The sequence below is a fragment of the Ovis canadensis genome, chromosome X (assembly GCF_042477335.2).
Source record: "Ovis canadensis isolate MfBH-ARS-UI-01 breed Bighorn chromosome X, ARS-UI_OviCan_v2, whole genome shotgun sequence".
In the NCBI taxonomy this organism is placed as follows: Eukaryota; Metazoa; Chordata; class Mammalia; order Artiodactyla; family Bovidae; genus Ovis; species Ovis canadensis.
The window spans coordinates 81,407,346-81,426,543 of NC_091727.1; the positions used below are offsets into that span (position 1 = coordinate 81,407,346).

The window sequence follows — 19,198 nt, forward strand, 5'->3', positions numbered from 1 at the left end:
GCCAGATCGACCCAAATTTCTTGTTACGCCAACCTTGACCTGGGATCACATGTGGAGGGGAATTCTGGGAAATTCAGAAATTTCAGTTCAGCTTGGATGACACAGTATCAGAGCAACCCAGGCACATATACACATGGGATGCATGTGGTCAGCTGTAGCGGGTCCTGCCAGATGTTTTCCAGTGTGGCTACACCAGTTTACCCCCTCTCCCCAAGCAGTTCGTGAGCATTCCAGTTGTTCCACATCCTCACGGATAGTTGGTGTTCTTGCGTGTTTTCATTGTAGTCATTCCAATAGGGCTCTGAAGGGCTATCTCATTGTGGTTTTGGTTTGCATTTCCCTGATGACTCATGGTCAGCGTCCATTCATCTGCTTGTTGGCCATCTGCAGGTCCGCTCCTGGGAAAGGCACACCGCCTGATGAGGCCCTTGTTGATATGCAGGGCTTCTGTGTCCATTCAGAGGATTTGTCTTGGATGACAAGTGTCCCATAGCATCTTCTGCCACTCTGGGCTTTATCTTTTCACGCTCTGAATGACATTTTTTGATGAACAATTCTTAATTTGAATGAAGCCCAACATAGTGATCATTTCCATTTGGGTTAAGAGATCTTTTCTGTTGGTCTGTGCACTGCTTAAGAGATTTTGGCTTCCTCCAGGGTCATAAAGATATTCTCCTTTGACTTCTAGACACTCCATTGTTTTACATTTCATATTTAGGTCCATGTGATACCTCAAGTTGATTTTTGTTTCTGGTGGCAGGTTGACATCAAGCTGTCCTTTTTGTCCCCACATGGACATCCTATCTCTTCCACGTATGTTCAGTCGCTCAGTCATGTCTGACTCTTTGTGACCCCTTGGACTGTCACCCACCAGACTCCTCTGTCCATGGGATTTCCTTCTCCAGGGGATCTTCCTGACCCAGGAATCAGACCCACGTCTCCTGCATCACCTGCTTGGCAGGCAGATTCTTTACTGTGAGCTATTGGGGAAGCCTCCACCAGTAAGTAAAAAGACCATCCTTCCCCAGTAGATCACAGTGGGGACTTTGTCATCAACCTACTGGCCAGCTCTGTTCTCTGTTCATTACACCAGGCTTTCTGCCTTCTTTCTATCAGCACCGTATCAGCTTCATTACTGCTGCCTTAGAGCAAGTGTCTATTTCTGTGAGCGTTGAGCCTTCAGGTTTGTTCTAGATCATCTGGTTTTTCTTCCAAATTGATCTTCCAGTTTTTCTAGGCTCTTTGCATTTCCACATAAATCGTAGAGCAGTTGGAGCTCTCCTCCACTGCTGCTGGGAATGTCAAATGGGTCAGCCACTTTGGAAAATGATTTGGCAGTGTCTTAAAATGTCATCATCCACTTATACGACGATACACTCTTCCCCGGCTAGCATCTGAGAGGAGCAAATTCATCCATCCACACCAAGACTTGTACGTGAGTGTTCACAGCTGCTCTAATCACAACAGCCAGACAGTGGAAACAATCCAAATAGCCATCAGGTGACTGCGTAAACTGTATGTTCATACAACAGAGGAAAACTTAGCGATAAAAAGGAATGAACTATTGGACTCAGAGTAACTACTGAGTGAAAAGAGCCAGACCAAAAAAAGCACACAATTCTAGGAAATGCAAATTTATCTCTCCTGACAAAAAGCTGGTGGGTGGCTGGTTTAGGGATGGGTGGGGATGGAGGTGCAAGAGATGGGAGTCACCAAGAGGGAGGGGAAACTTTTGAGGTGACGGTTTCATAGATAGAACTTTCAGAGGTCTAGGTTTTCGATTATGTGCAGTTGATTTTATGTCAATTCTATCTCAAGATTGCTGTTGTGTTTTTTTTTTTTTTTCAAAATACAATGTGACTCTTTTAAGCAACATATTGTTGGGTTTTTTTTTCTATTTAATCCAGCCTGGCAATCATTGTTTATCCACTGACATTTTAATGTAATTGCCCATATGGTTGTGTGTGTGTTTATTGTGGTTAATATACATGACATAATATTTATCATGTGAACCATTTGTATCCGATTCAGTGGCCCTGGATACATTCACAGTGTTGTGTAACCATCACTACCATTGAAACCCCCCAATTTTCTCATCATTACCAACACAAACCCTGTGCCCACTAACCAGTGACACCCCATTCTCCCTCCTGAGATGCCCATATTGTCCCATCTGCTCTGTGTTCCTTCCTTTCTCCTTTCTCACATTCTTTCAATGTCACTAGTGTCATCCCTCTTGGGTTACCCTGCAGATCAGGTCTGCAGCCCTGCATGTAGCCCTCCCCCAGCACTCCTGGCTTCATAGTGTCTACATGGTTTCACTTATGCTGCATTGACCACATAGATTCCCTTTCTAATGCTCTGTATGCCTTCCTGCTGCTCTGGTCTTCCACCCTGGATCCCTCTATCCCTCCCTTGCTTTATTTCTCAAATGACTTCATCTCTTGGCTGAAAATAGAGTCAAGAAAATAATGAAAGGATAACATCACCACCAGAGCCATTAACGAGTATGAACCATCCTCTGCTGTTCTCTGCTCTTTACTCCTGCAAACATCACCAAATCCCCTCTATGGGCCCCATGACCTAGACGTCAGTGTTTTTTGAATAACACTTTAAATAGCAAATATTCTCTGGATGGACCTCTGCACGCAGGGGAAATGTGGGGCTCCTTGATGTGTTTATCAAGAGGGCTGGGGTAACTATGCTGGGGTCTGTGACAGTCTTTCTTGGCTATAACTCACATACCATAGCATTCACTTGTTCCAAGCTGCAAAAGGAAATGGCATGCCCATCAGCAGTCACTGCCTGTGTTTCCCTGTCCCCCTTCCAGCCCAAGGCTACGCTTAGTCACTCAGTAATGTCCGATTGCGGTCCCATGGACTGTAGCCCGCCAGGTTCCTATGTCCATGGGATTTTCCCAGCAAGAATACTGGAGTGGGTTGCCATGTCCTCCTCCAGGGGATCTTCCCAACCCAGGGATCAAACCAGAGTCTCCTGCATTGCCAGGCAGATTCTTTACCACTAGCTCCACCTGGGAAGCCCCAACCCAAGGCAATTATTAACTTATTTGCTCTCTCTATGGTTTTAGCTATTCTGGACATTTCACATAAATGTGATCTGTTGTGTCTGACTTCTTTCCCTGAGTAGCATGACTTTCAGGTTCAGCCACATTGCAGCCTGTGTCAGACCTCCATTCCTGTTGATGGCTGGATAATATGCCATCGTACAGAGAGAACACACTTTGTTAATCCATTCTTCCATAGATGGAAATGTGGGTTGTTTCCACTTTGGGGTGCCTGTGAATAGTGCCACTATGAACATTTGTGTATGTTTTCCTGTGGTTGTGTTTCATTTCTCTGGGAGTGGAATTGCTAGGTGGTATGGTAACTTACATAGAACATTTTGAGGTTCTATTTCCACAAGGGCTGCACCATTTTACAGCCCTACCAGCAATGTGTGAGGGCCCCAAGTTACTGTCTGTCCTTTTGACGAGCACCATTCTAGTAGGTGTGAAGGGCCAGCTTATTGTAGTTTGCAGGTTTCTACTTCCTTAATGGCTAATGGTGTCGAACACCTTTTCATGTCAGGGGCATTTCCCTTCAGCCTGAAGAACTACCTGCAATATTTCTTACAGGATAGGTAGGCTGGCATTGAGTTCCCCAAACTTTGCCTGAAATGTATTTATTTCACTTTCATCTTTAAAGGGTATTTTTCTGGGTATAGAACTCTAGGTTGGCAACTTTTCCCTTTTGGCACTATTTCAGGTATCATCCTATCACCTTTCATTATTTCTGTTGAAAAGCCCACTGCTGCTGCTGCTGCTAAGTCACTTCAGTCGTGTCTGACTCTGTGTGACCCCATAGACGGCAGCCCACCAGGCTCCCCTGTCCCTGGGATTCTCCAGGCAAGAATACCAGAGTGGGCTGCCATTTCCTTCTGCACAAAAGCCCACTACCAATCTTATTATAATGCTTCTGCAGGGAATGTTTCATTTCATTCTAGCTGCTTCTGATAGTTCTTCTCTGTCTTGGGTTTTCAACAGTTTGACTGTATGAGGCACCTGGTGCCTAGCTATGATTTTCTTTGTATCTATGTTGGTCAATGTTTGTAACATCCTTGAACCTAGGATCTGATGTCTTTTTGTCACTTCTGAAAAGTTCCTGGCCACTATCTCTTCAAATATTGCTTCTGTCCTCTTTCCTCTGTAGCCGCTCGAGTAGGCCTTGTTCTCTGGTGACTACAAATTGTTCTTGAAAAATATACATTTTTACCAACTTCCCAAGGTGTTTCCAGGGAGAGTTAGTTCTGATATACTCTTATCAATTGTGATCAGAATGAAAAGTCACCACAAGTTATTCTTGACATCTCTCATTCCCTCACTCATACTCTCAACACAGCTAGCCAACACATCTTATCTTCTTCCACACTGTATATCTCTCCCCTCTGCCTCCTTTCCTGCCACTTGGGTCTCTTCATAAAACTCAGACATTATAAGGTTGGTCAAGACAGATCTGTGCCCTAGCAAGCCAGAACCAAATCCAAGCAAAGCTATGTCCCTTTGCTTTTCTCTCTTTTGAAGGGATGAACCACACTAAGCTCTCCAGCTAATGCTGGGTGGTGTTTTCGGCTTGCTTGTGCTCTAGGAGCCACCAGTTGCAAAAGGAAGCTTGCTTTACACCATCAGTAGGAGGCTCTGGGATGCCGGGCCACAAGTAGAAGCTGCAGATTCAGTAGTGCCAAAGGAATGGCTGGCAGAGGGCAGGGGACCCATGGTCTCCTAGGGACAGAAGAGACATCACTCTGCTAGTGACAATTTAGAAGAGAGGGTCGACGCATCCTAAAACCTTCATTTTTTTTATCCTCTCACCAGATTGCAGATGTGACATCAGAAATCCTCCCTCACTGTTGTTTTTCTAGAAGAGAATGAAAGTCAGCAGGCACAAACAGTGAATGGAGACCTCCCTCCTGGGCTAGGTTTTCTGCTGAGTCATTGCCTTAATGGCTCCCCGAGATAACTGGCTCCCCGTCTCTTAGCCTGTTTCTAAGGCAACCAGTGAGCAGGCTGGGAGCAAAGCCAACTTGGGATCAGTAGTCCCATTCCTGGCCACCATGTGGTCAGTTTTTTTCCTAGCCAGAACATTTTTAGAGTCCTTTTTTTTTTTTTCAAAAGAACAAACCTTGCCTTTTAAAAATACCTGCTTCTCATGGAGAATCCCAAACAGCCTAGGAGTATAGTTTATGAAGACAAAGCCCTTCTGAATTTCCCTTCCTGCATCATCTCCTCCCCAAGGGCAGAGAGCAACCACGCCAGCCTCCATGGTCTACCAGCTGCTGCTCAAAACGGTGCTCCCCCAGCCCACCCCGCGTCCAGCTGGGTGCCCAAAGGCTGCTCGCAGGTGGACCCCCACTTTTGCTCCTTTGCGGAACTGCGGAGCAGACACTGTCTGGATACGCTGTCAAGTGATGTACGTGGTCCTCTGTTGGGGAGTCACTTAGGTTGTTTCCAGTTCTTCTCTTTGTGCTTTTGCCACTACAAACAATCCTGCTTCCTTGCACGTGTATTTTTACACACTGAGGCAATGGTATTTTTTAGGTGAGACCCTCAGGAGCTGGATCACTAGCTCATTTTCGTAGACATAGCCTACGTGGCCTCCAAGATACCAGGTATTGGCCAAAGTTTCACCTTTGCCAATTCACTGGCGAAAAAGCCTAGCTTGCTTTTTATGTGCATTTCTTTCAGTTTGAGTGGTGTTGGATGTTCTTCATGGGCCCTTTTGAGTTTCTTTCCATGTGAGCGACCTAGTTACAGCTTTTTCTTATTGGGAACAGAGAGTTCTTTCCATATCTAGGATGATCTGTGTTCCAAGTAGTCTATCCTCATTTGGGACACGTTTTTAACTTTGTTCCTGGTACTTGCCATGCGAAACTGTACAAATCTTCACCTGTCAGAACGGCTAGCATCAAAAAGACTACAAATAAATAACAAATGTTGGCAAAGACATGGAGACAATGGAACCCTCATACGCCATTGGTGAAATGGATAAGTTGGTGCAGCCACTATGGAGAACAGTATGGAGGTTCCTTTAAAAAGTAAAAATAGAACTACCACAGGACCCAGCAATTCCATTCCTGGGTAAACGTCAAAATAGTCTCAAAAAGTAGAAAAACCGAATCCAACAAGAACCACACATGATATGAAATGATATGCAAAGTTTGTATTCAGCAAACTGTTCTTACCTTTCACAGAGGCATTCTCACAGTGGGGTGAGCCCAGGGAGTGTAAGAAGGAATGAGACTTGGGGGACCCTGCCTGGCTGAGGCCTGCTGGGGGCTGGGGCCACATTTCCCCCAACCTGTTGCCACCATCTGTCTTTGAACACAATTCTGCCTCTTTGCCTAATTAACTTGGGAACCTAACACAGCCTAAGTTGGGGATACATGTGTGTGTGTGGTCCCTTGCTACCTGTGTGCAGCCACTCGGGATGACCATGGGAGCCCCTTCCCACCTTTTCCCAATTGCAGCTGTTGGCAGCAGACTCCTCAAAGACCACAGGCAAAACCTTTTGACCTGGCAAAGCTGAGCTTACTGGACTCAGTGCAAAGGCGATGAGGAAGGACACCACCTCAACCGAGGAACCTAGAAAAAAGACTCGGAGCCAGGAAAGTGCACAGTGATATCCAGGTGGGAATCTGGGGGCAAGCCAAGGGTATGACATGGTCACTGTGGATTGATTGGTGGACACAGCCTAGGGTTAGGTCTTCACCTAGGGTTGGGTTACAGTCTTACCTTCCTGGACTAAGTTTGTCCTGGAGCCAGAAGCTCATGTACTCTGCTCTGTTCCCAGTTTGACAACGCAGTGGGAAAGGATGCCCAGTCCCAGAATTGTTTGTCTTGGGGACAGGATGGTCTGTTTGTTCCCAGTGTGATGTAACACGGGACTAGGAAAGGATGCTGGTGTCAGATTTCACAAGACCCTTAGGCCCCTGTTGGTGCCCACTCACTCCCCTGTGAGGTCACCAAGACGATTCTTGGTCAAGCCAGGCCAAAATTACTTCGGCCTGCACTAAGAGAGACCACGACCTTGTCAGAGCCTTAGAGACTCCTTAGAAGGGCCAGGTCAGGGGTGAGATGTTTTTAATTAGATTTTTTGAGACTTTTAATGATGGGATCTGATGGGGATGGAGCCAACCTGACTCAGGATTGGTGGACTCTGCTGAGCCAGGGCTTTGAAGGTAACTGCAAGAACAAAGGGCCCTCTGCAGAGCCGGGGCTGTTATGCTCAGCTGGAGGCCGTCACCCTGATGAGGGCTGGTTAAAGAAGGTCATGTTTGGATAAATGGATTTTGAGGAAGCTCCTGAAATCAGCAATAAAGTTATTTACAACTTCTACATCCTAGACAAGAATTTCCTGGCATAGCAGAGGCACCGGGAGCTAAGAGGCTGGGTGACTGTAGTTGTGGTTCTTGCCTGAGCAGGTCAAAAGCTGCTGCAGTGTGGGGGAAGCCGCCTCCCCCGGGACTGAAAGTTACGAGATGGTGGGTGTCAGGTGGGCTTTCTTGCTAACTTCTACCCAAAAGTATGTCCTACTTAGGGACCCCCAACAGCAAGGGCTGTGGGGTCAGCAGGGCTGAGAGGTGAGAAAGGAGGCAAATGCAAGGTGGATGGATTCCTGGATGGATGTGGAGGACAGAGGAGCCTGGCATGCTGCAGTCCATGGGGTCACAAAGAGCCAGACACGACTTGAACAACAAAACAACCCAGATTAATCCTCAAAATTATTCCCCAGAGTGAAGGATCCAGACAGTAACTCATCTAGCCTTTTGGCTTGAGATATATATATCATGAGGAGGGCATGGCAACCCGCTCCAGTGTTCTTGCCTGGAGAATCCCATGGACTGAGGAGCCTGACTGGCTATACAGTCCATAGAGTCGCACGGAGTCAGACACGATGGAAGTGACTTGGCACGCACACATATATATCATATATCAGGTTTTGAAGCTAGCGTCTATCACAAATTTCACTTTCCAACAATGGCTGGAGTGATATCCCCCACACCATTTGCTCTTCCAGAACATTTCCACTCCCTCATCAGAAGGTAGAGTCCCCCTGGCCCTGGGCAGGCCTTTATGACTGCCTTGACTAGATGGAGTCTGGCAGAAGAAATTAGTAACATCCAAGGCGAAGTCCATCTCTTGAGAGGCTCACCCTCACAGGCCCCACACTGTTAGGGAGGTGACCCAGAGGGGCACGTGTGCAGAGGGACTATCCAACACCCACTTGCCCATGTGGCATCTTGGCAAAGATGCCCAGCCCTCAGTGGGCTAGCCCCAGCTGACACCACATAGAACAGAGATGAGCCCTGCCCATGATTTGGACCCACCAGCCAAATGGACCTTTGGTGTTGATTTAAGCCACTGTTCTGGGGTGGATAGTGAACTGGAACACCATCCATTCCAATTCCTGTGTTATTAAGCGAACTGATTTTTTTTTTTTTAACAATTACCACTTTGACCACTTTGAACTGTCCAGGTCAGTGGTATTTTAAGTTCAGATCATTCACACTCATGTGCAGCCATCACCACCATCCATCCCCAGAGCTCTTTCCATCTCTGTGCCCAGGCCCTGGCACCCAGTCTCCTACCTTCTGTGTCTGTGTGCTGGGCTGCTCTGGGGACCCCATACCATAGATAATACACTCTTTGTCCAGTTGTGTCTTGGGTTATTTCACTCAGCATAATGTTTTCAAGGTTTGTCCATGTTGAAATATGTATCAGAATTTCGTTCTTTTTTAAGGCTGAAGGACACTCCACTGTGTGTCTCTACCACACTTTGTCCACTCATCTGTGAACACTGATGTATAAGTACCTGTCCCAATCCCCACTTTCAATTCTTTTGGGTAGAATTGTTTCAAATACCCTTCTGAGATCTTCTGATGTCATGTTTTCCTCCTTGGATGTACTAATATTGCTAATTATAGTAACATCATTTGTAGTTGAATAACCTCTGCACTCTTGGAATGAACTCCACTTGGTTATGGCATTGTGTAGTCAGGTAGTCGCTGAGTCGTGTCCAGCTCTTTGCGACCCCATGGACCGTATCCCGCCAGGCTCCTCTGTCTATGGGATTCTCGAGGCAAGAATACTGGCGTGGGTTGCCATTTCCTTCTCCAGGGGATCTTCCCGACCCAGGGATCGAACCCATGTGTTCTGCATTGGCAGGCAGATTCCTTACTGCTGAACCACCAGGGAAGCCCCGGGTTATGGTATATTCATTTCTTAATCTGCTTTTGGCTTGTCTTAGCTAATCTTTAATTTTTGAACTGTGCACCAATATTTCAGCGCAGAGAATCTGCAGTTTTCTTTGTGGTGTGTTTGTTTTTTGGGGGGTGGGTAGGGATTCTTTGTCAAGTCTGGAAACCAGGTCAGACTGTCAGTCAGGCCAGAAGTGTCCACGGAGCACCCCGCCCCGCTTGGACTCTTGGAACTGAGCCCGGGAGGGAGAACCACGGGGAGTCACCCTGTGTGCCACTCTCAAGAAGGTTCTTTCGGTTTCATTAGACGCACTTGGAAGCTTGTCTTTACTTTCTGGAATACAGTGGCATGACCCGTTTCTGAAAAGCCAGAAAGGATGCATTTGACAACTCTCCCCTTTTGCTGTCTTTCTTCTGGGGACAGTGTCGGAGGTGTCCGCAGCCAAGTTGGCAGAGAGGATGGGCGAGGCCACCGCTCAGAAGCGGAAGACACCCCGCGCTGCCTGGCGGGGTCCGGCGGTTGGGGCCAGCGGGCCGGCGCTCCTCCCTGCGGGCCCCTCCCCGCCTCCGCCCTCTCCCTCCCCGCCTCCGCCCTCCCCCTCCCCCTTCCTTGCACAGCCCCGCCCTCGCCTCCTGCTGAGCCTCGTCGGTCACCGGGAAACGCCTGAGAAGACTTCAAGGACATGGCTGTGCACACACACACCAAGATGACTAACACTAAAAAGACTGGTCATAGCAAGTGTCGGCAAGGGAGTGGAGCCAACAGCGGTGCAAACTTGGCCAGCCACTTTTCTTACGAACTTGAACTTCACCTACCCAGCCCCTCTCAGCCAGCCATTCCCCTTCTAAGTGCAGTGCAAGTCGCTCAGTCGTCTTTGAGACCCCATGGACTGTATAGTCCATGGAATTCTCCAGGCCCGAATACTGGAGTGGGTAGCGGTTCCCTTCTCCAGGGAGTCTTCCCAGTCCAGGGATCAAACCCAGGTCTCCCACATTGCAGGCGGATTCTTTACCAGCTGAGCCACAGGGGAAGCCCAAGAATACTGGAGTGGGTAGCCTATCCCCTCTCCAGTTGATCTTCCTGACCCAGGAATCAAACCGGAGTGTCCTGCATTGCAGGATGATTCTTTACAAACTGAGCTACCAGGGAAGCCCACTCCCCTTCTAGGTGTGTAGCAAAAAGCAAGGAATGCACAAGTCCATACAAAGACTTGTACCTGCATGTCCACTGCAGCTATTCTATGATCCCCCAGCTGGAAACAAACTGAATAAATGGCCATCAACAGAGCTACAGGACCTCCATATCACAGACTGCTGCTCAGTGATAAAAAGGAATGGACATGTTGATACGGGTATGGATGTCACTGCGAGCTTCCTTTCATACCAACATCTAGAACTGCAAAAGGAATCTGGAGAGTTTTGCTTTGGGGCTGAGTTTGATGGCGCCTCCGCTGTGTGTGTGGAAAGTTCCAGTGGTTACACTTAGTATGTTTTGGCTCAATAAAAATAATGTAGATACGTAAGCTCATAAAGTTGTAAATTTTACTTTAAATACCACTTTCACTTTTAGCCACCAGTTTTATTATTTCCTTCTTTCTATTACTGTAGTTCTAAGTCTTTTTCTTTTTGGCTGCACCAGGCATCTTGGGAGATCTTAGTTCCTGGACCAGGCAGCCTCCAGACAGAGTCCTGGTTCCTACTCAAAGAAATATGCATAACAATATCTTTGAGCCCCCACCCAGGTGGAGGATGGTAACTTCAGACTGAAAAGATTCTGGGGGGTGGGGGGGTGCACAGCTCTATTGCCTCACCACCAACCAATCAAAAAGGGTCACAAACCCTGCAACCCTCACCCCAAATGTTGCCTTCTGTTTCTGGGGACCAGAGATGACCATCCTGTTAGGTCTCCTGTTTGGCCCCTGTCTATTTCATCTCTGAGAGGGGCCAACAGTTTCAAACTAAATTGCTGTTATTACAAGGGTGAATGCTGGTTTCAGGCCAAAAATACCTTGACTTAGATCTGGTAGAGAGAGACTTCTGCTCTGCTAGGCAGGCCTACAGCCATGCACAGCAGGAAGAAGTTACAGAAGAAAGAGACCTCCGCCCCAATTCCCAAGAAGTATCTTGAGTATGGAGTCTCTCAGTGGGGAATTGTTAGGGGAAGCACACTGATTGAAACCGCCCACCCTGGCCAGGCACCATAGTAAACATTTGCAGGAGTTGTTTTATGACAGGAGATTCTGATAAGGAATAGGGAACTAATAAGCCACTACCAACCGGAAGAGTTTGGGAAAGGTCGAAAGGAGACACCACGTGTCCATCCACTTCCCAGAATCCCTCTCGCTAGCATCCATCTTGGCTGAGCGGTGCGTGCACCACCAGGAAAGACTCTGAATTAGAATGATTGGCCAAAGACCACCCAGAAACTAATCCCATCACCATAAAACCCGAGACTGCGAGCCATGTGGCAGAGCACTTCTCCTGGGTTCCCTTACTCTACTGCTCTCCACCCGGGTGCCCTTTCCCAATAAAATCTCTTGCTTTGTCAGCACATGTGTCTCCTCGGACAATTCATTTCTGAGTGTTAGACAAGAGCCCGGTTTCGGGCCCTGGAAGGGGTCTGCCTTCCTGCAACACCTTCAAGGAAAGCCCATGGAAACCTCCCTGTAAGGTGCTAGATGTGTCTATTTCTCCATGGAGTTCTGTCCATTTGTGCTTTATATATTTTGAAACTATTTTAACATCTTCATAAAATGTTGTAGGTTTGTCTGATATTAATATAACTACACCCGCTCCCTCTTGGTTCTTAGGTGCCAAGTAGATCTTGTTTTTCTCCTTCCCTCACATGTGATCTTTCCACAGACATATGTTTTAGGTGAGTGTCTATTAAACAGCATATGCCTGGAAGTTGTGGTTTGGATGCAGTGTGACAATGTCTGTAATCTCTGACAGTCCCACTATCTGAAGTCCTCTCAGAGTTGACATCTGTTGTTTGTTGTGTCGGCCACCACAGAAGCAACCCCCCCTCCCCAGCCCTGTGGGGCTGGCTCAGCTCATTGTGGATGTCACACTCAGCTCTCCCACCTGTTTGGGTTGTACACTATGAAGAACAATCTGGAAAGAAAGCCCATCTGAACGGCAAGGACAAAGAGTTGCAAATGATAAACATTTCAGATGGCTGCCTGGCAAGGTCAGAGTGCTCTCCAGAAAAGCTGAGGTGCCCCATGACACAGTAGAGCGCTGATTAGAGGGCTTTGAAATTAAGCATGTATGTTCAAACCACAATAGACCCTGTATCACGCCCACTAGGAGGCTTACAGTCAAAAATCATTTAAAAAAAAATCAGTAACAAGTGGTGGTGAGGATGTTAAGAAATCGAAAACTTTGTGCACTGTGGTAGGAATGGTGTGTCCAGTCCTCCAACAATTCAACAGAAAATCAGCCCCTGTCCCAGCACAGCCCTGTGAATGTACTAAAAACATTGAAACATACACATTAACAGTGTGAATTGGGGCATTCTCTGGTGGTCCAGGGGTTAAGACTCCACACTTCCAATGCAGCAGGGGGGGGTCTCAGGTTCGATCCCTGGTCACAGAACTAGGATCCCACAAGCCACATGGCCCCCCCAAAAAAAAGTTATCAAAAGTAACATGAAAGAACATGAATTATATGGTAGGTCATTCAGATCTGAATTTTTCAATGTATTTTCCAAACGAAATTTGGCTCCCAAGCCATGGTAGCAAGGGCTCCAGTTACAAAGACCAACGTAGCAGCCAAGAGCAGGGCAAGCCTCACCTTCGCCACTTCCTTCCCCCTCGGACCTGAAGGTCGTTCACCTCCTCTAAACTTACTGTTCTTGATAGTAAGGCCTCCATCCTCCCTGGAATGATATGTGTTTCCTCATGTACAATGCCACCGAGAGATGCAGCCCTGGTCGGGAAGGGTGGCCAGGACACCACCCGGTTCTATGCATACACTTTCCTGATCTGCTGGGTTTGTTGGTTTTCTTAAGATTTATTTATTATTTTTGGCTGCACTGGGTCTTTGTTGCTGCATAGGCTTTCTCTGATTGCAGTGTGGTGGCTTCTCTTGTTGTGGGTCATAAACTCTACAGTGTTTGGGCTCCAGAAGTTTCAGCTCACAGGCTTAGTTGCTCCGTGGCACGTGGGATCTTCCCTGACCAGGGATGAAACCCATGTTCCCTGCGTTGCTAGGCAGATTCTGAACAACTGGATTTGCTGGGAAGCCTGTGACCTGCTTTTATGTGACCTTGTCCAGTGCTCATATGAGAGGTGAAACTGAGGCACAGAAGGCTGACAAAATGTATGCAAGGTGTCCCAGCTCCTGAACTGCAGACGTCAATGTGGATTTTGAAACTGTAATTAAGTACCGATAACATCAAATTTGGGCTTCTCTGGTGGCTTCCCTGGTACCTTCCCTGGTAAGGAATCCATCTGCCAATACAGGAGACCCAGGTTTGATCCCTGAGTTTGGAAGATTCCCTGGAGAAACGCAATGGCAACCCACTCTGGTATTCTGGCCTGGGAAATCCTATGGACAGAGGAGTCTGATGAGCTACAGTCCATGGGGTCGCAAAGACTCCGACAGACTTAGCAACTAAACAACAACAAACATCAAATGTAGCATCTTGACCATTTTTAAGGGTCCAGGTTGGCGGCACTAAGTATGTTCATGTGGGTGTGTGTCCATTCCCAGAACTGCCCATCTTCCCCAATGGAAACTCTGTCCTTATTAGACTCTAACTCCCCCTCCCCAGCCTCTGCCCCCTCCCCTTCCTCCTCTCTCCGTCTAGGGTCTGATGACTCTAGGCGCCTCATACAAGTGGAGTCATACTGTGTCTGGCTTATCTCACTGACCATCACACCTTGTTGGTCCAGTGGTGTTGTAGCGGCTGTTTTTTGAAGGCTGAACCACACTCCTTTATGGGGCTGGACCATATTCTGTTCATCCAGGCATGCATCAGTGGACACTTGGGTTATTTTAAATGTTTCAGTTATTGCGAATAAGGCTGCTGTGAACACAGGGGGACAAGTATTGCTTCAAGGCCCTGCTTTCCCTTACAGTGGGGAGATCCCCTTCAAGTAGGATTCCGGGATCCTATGGTAGTTGTATGTTTGATTTTTCTGGGCAACTTCAATTTTAAGCCAGGAAAGGCAAGCAAGAAAGCAGTGCAGTTCTAGTTGGCTGCCATCCGCGTAGCAGACAGCAACCCTTCTCCCAGCACCATGTGCTGGTGATGCTTGGCGCACAGAGACTCTGGCAGGCAGTCATTTCAGCAACCACTGTGGCTGGAGCACAGGCATGCTGCATGCAGGCAGATCCTCTAGCGATGTGCTCACACATAGGCAGGGAGTCCCAGAGAGCAGCACCAAAGGAGGAACTCCCCGGCTGGGTACCCAGGAGCCCCGGGGGCAAACGTCCACAGATTGGGTCCTGCAGCTGGTGGGAGATGGCTCTGGACCACGTGGTGCATCTAGAGAAGTTTAGAGCATGTGACAGTGGGCAGTGGGCATGGCTGCTCATCTCCCTCCACCCCCAGGAAAGGTCTCAGAATGTGCCAGGGAGTGGGTTACACCAAACTCCTGAGGGCGGCTGCCTCTGGGGTGAGAGGGTAGGGTAGGGTCAGGACCCTGATGTGATCTGTGAGGCTGCACGGGATGGCCGAGATAGTGGCAGTGCAAACCCCATGGAAGATGCCCCAAGTGGAAGGCGGGCAGGGCCGAGAAAGATGAGGCAGAGGGAAAACCAGAAGTCAGCGGTTCTGAAGTACAATGGAGGGCAAGGATCCAAGTGAAAAGCAGGAAATGGAAGAAAATACTAGAAATGCATGAAAATGGTTAGAAGGACCCTGGGCCCCATCATTCAGCCCAGGCGGCGGCGGGCAGCCTCCAGGTCACTTAGAAGAAAGGCATCCACGGCTCGAGGGGCACGTGGATCTGCAAACACCAGGAACCTAAGCACCGCTGATAAGGGGCTAGTTACGTGGCTGTCTGGGGGCTTGCTTGGGAACTGGAATTGCCTCATTTCTATTTACCCAAAGATTTCCCCTCATGGAGGCCTTCATAGGCGAGAGGGAAATGCTTACCTGTGGGATGGGGCCAATTTTAAGTGCCGAGAGACAAAACCTCCTTTGTCCTCCAACCTTTGATGAAATGCATTTCGCGAGGTTTGGGCATTTCCTCTCGGCCATGTATTGTGACTGTGAATGGCTTTGGTCAAGTTCAGTTCGGTGAACTTCCTGTGAACAGTGATGACAGCTGCACTGTTTGGTTTCTGAATGTACATTTCAACTATTTTAATTTTTATTCTGAATACTTTTAGAATACATGTTTATAAGGCAAAATATCTGAAGTAGCTATTGGAGATGTTAAGATTTGACAAAGGTATCTGATATGTGCACAAGAACCCCAAAAGCTACAAAGAAAAAGACAGACATATAGAAATCCATGATTAGGGAAAACCTGCAACCACCTTCAAGAGGCCCACAAAAGCAAAAGACAAATGAGAGTAAGAAAACATGTATCATCCATATGACAGGTGAATGACTAATATAAAACAAGCTTCTGCAAACTTTTGGAAGAAAAAGTCCAAACTGAGGAAAGGATATAAACAATTTATGGAAGAACAAATCCTAATTTTCAATAGAAAGCATAAGCACAAGTTGTGCACAAGTGTGCGTGTGTGTGCGTGCATGTGTGTGCATGTGTGTGCGTGTGTGTGCGCGTGTGCGTGTGTGTGTGTGTGTGTGTGTGTGTGTGTAGAGGGGCATGAGTTAAAGTCACAGCAAGATCTTGCCTCGCCCCCATCAGATTGGCACAAAATGAAAAAGCCTGCGACACCTTGCCTGTGGCTGGGGACCCTGGGAGGCCTCTCTGACCACCGTCAAAGACATAGTATTTTTGTGGGAAATACAAGTGTCAGTGGGAAAGGCAACGCGAGTGTCCTCTGAGTTGCCCCCTGAGGCTGACCCAGAGGAAGGCAAGCTCTAGGGCACAAATGCAGGAGGTCAGGTGAGGGCAGCACGCATAGATGTGGCTGCAGCCATGCCCAGCACTGACTGGGAAAGACAGGTGGGGGGGCGGGGGGTGGTGAGTCCGATGTCGGGGCCACTACAACCCTCGTCTTCCCTGCTGTGAGCCTGGATACCTGCGTGATCAGAACGAAACCGTTACCACTACTTTTGGCAGGGGCAGGAAGGGGCCAGGTGGCCACGCCACGGTCACCGCCTCCTGGGAGAGGTGAGGCCGCACCGTGGACGAGGCTTTGGGCCTGGAGGCTGGCCACCTGCCTTTCTGATGCTCAGTGATGAAATTTGCAGCCCAGTCGAACATCTAAGAGTTTCAGTTTCTGCAGAACGAGGGGGTTGGCACAGATGCTTTCTGAGATCCCACCCAGCTAGGGAACCTGCCAACCACTGGCCTCTCTGTTGTCCTCTGGCATCTCAGACAGGGCTGGGGCTGGGCTGGGACCAGCCCCCAAAGGCAGGACTCACCAGGGCTGGAGGGGATACAGGAAGCTGCGTGGCTGATGCTGGCCACCCTTTGAGAAACGCTGATCAAATACACAGGCCAGAGAAGGAAGGTTCCAGGCCTCTGGCTTTGGTTGGATTGGCTCAATGCGGGGTCATCTGATTTGGCAAATGAAGTCAGAACACCCTATTAAACCTGAATCTGAGATAAGCAATGAACATTTTCTTAGTATAACCATGTGTTGTGTGACACTGGAGACACAGTGGTCCTGAAATATCATTTGTCATCCTGTATTTCATTGGACCATGTTAGGTGGGAGGCCTGCCAGGAGGCAGTGGCTTTGGGCTTCTGAGGGTTTCAGCCCCCCTGAAGTGTCCCTTCCACACGAGTCTCTGCTTTGGGCGGAGTGCACCCTGCCCAGGGTCTCCCCACTCACTCTCCCCACCTGCATACATTGGCATGTGTAGTTCTCCTGGTCTCAGTGTGCCACTTGTTTCCTGTGGGGACCCAGCTTGACACAGGAGTGGAACGACACCCAGAAGGTCCTCAGGTTATTTATTAAATGGGAATTAGTAAAAAAAAAAAAAAAAGAATAAGAATAAAAAACAACTAAATACGTTACGGTACTTGCGGCTCAAAGGTATGGAATCAATGAGGCTATGCAAAGCCCCATTCTCAGGGGACTCACTGTCAAGGAAGGAAACGGCAACTCTGAGAGAGATGGCAGAGCAGAGGAGAGTCAGAGCGCCCTCCCCCACCCCAATCAGACCCTGGTCCTCCCCCGGCCCTCCACCCTCCCACCTCCATCTCTAACCAAGCCATCCGAGAAATCACATGTTCCCCTCTGGCCTCTTCAAGGAGATGTCCTGGCCACTGTGCTCTTGCAGGACATACAGAGCCTTCGAGATAATCGTTGCAGAACAAAGTTGCTTCCTGAGGCAAATGCTGCCCAGTAGGCCCCGCCTCGGGCCCCATTCCTGGGGAGAGGGGCAGAGGTGACGGTTCTCGGCTGGATCCTTCAGGTAATGACTTGGTTGAGACCCACCACCCACTGGGGATGTGCCAGCTGGGACAGAACATCCAGCACCAGGTATCTGGTTTCAAAAGGACCTCGGTAGTCATGGCAACGGTCCACCGGCCAACCCTTGAGGCTCTAGGGACACTCAGGGGACACTGAACAGATGCACGTGGGCTGGCCATCACAAGGAGCCATTTGGCAGGGACAGGGTATCCTCTCCTCTCCACCTTCATCTTTAAAGACCAGATGCCTTTCAGGTGACAGGGGAATGAAACCAGTGTCTAAGGAACATGTTAACAAGCAGGAGAGAGTGCAGAGAGAGTTGGTCTCCACAGGGCAAGCCCAAAGCAGAGTCCTCAGCATCTGTCAGGGTCGCCCACCCCTGGGTAGGCCCGCTCGTTCAGACATCCTCATCTGCACGAAAAGCGTGTTTCAGGGTTCAGTTCAGTTCAGTTCAGTCGCTCAGTTGTGTCCGACTCTTTGTGACCCCATGAATCACAGCACATTAGGCCTCCCTGTCCATCACCAACTCCTGGAGTTCACTCAGACTCACGTCCATCGAGTCCGTGATGCCATCCAGCCATCTCATCCTTTGTCGTCCCCTTCTCCTCCTGTCCCTCCCAGCATCAGAGTCTTTTCCAATGAGTCAACTCTCCACATGAGGTGGCCAAAGTACTGGAGTTTCAGCTTTAGCATCATTCCTTCCAAAGAAATCCCAGGGCTGATCTCCTTCAGAATGGACTGGTTGGATCTCCTTGCAGTCCAAGGGACTCTCAAGAGTCTTCTCCAACACCACAGTTCAAAAGCATCAATTCTTTGGTGCTCAGCCTTCTTCACAGTCCAACTCTCACATCCATACATGACCATGGGAAAAACCATAGCCTTGACTAGACAAACCTTAGTTGGCAAAGTAATAAAAGAGGCCAACTCCAGGGCCCGTGAACCTGAGATCCCATCAAGGGAATCATGGTTCCTAAAGGCCCCGGGTTTACCCATGGGTGACAGACACTTGACACTTCAGTAACCCTAGCTGCTAAGGACATCTGAGCCATCCCCTGGCTCTCAGGGAAGAGCCACCAAACAACATTCTGTTGAGAACTCAACTTTTGTGTTTCTTGTGGGTGTTTCTTCATCTAGACGCACCCTGCCTTGTTCCACAGAGGATCTGAAGGGGTGTGGCTTCCATGTGACCTGCTGTCAGCCTGGCAGTCAGATGTCACGGTGAATTAGTGCTCTGGCCTTTGGATTTCCCCATCAGTCTGCTAGGTGTGTGTTTAATATGACTCTGTCTCCTTGAAGCCAGCTACCTCTGGGGACACTCACTGGTAACCCCACTGCCTTGCCCAGCACACTGGGCAGAAGCTTGCCCTTCCCCCCAGTCCCCCGCCCATGCTTGGAGCCAACATCCCAAAGCAGACAACCATTCTCTGGCCAACTG

General features: G+C 48.7%; 1 long non-coding RNA gene across 1 annotated transcript; it reads left to right on the forward strand.

Annotated features, from left to right (window-relative positions):
• Positions 1-6,522: 6,522 nt before the first annotated feature.
• On the forward strand, positions 6,523-10,784 carry LOC138931113 (uncharacterized). The gene is made up of 2 exons (XR_011446410.1): positions 6,523-6,682; positions 9,677-10,784. It is a non-coding gene; the product is annotated as an uncharacterized lncRNA (long non-coding RNA).
• Positions 10,785-19,198: the final 8,414 nt, after the last annotated feature.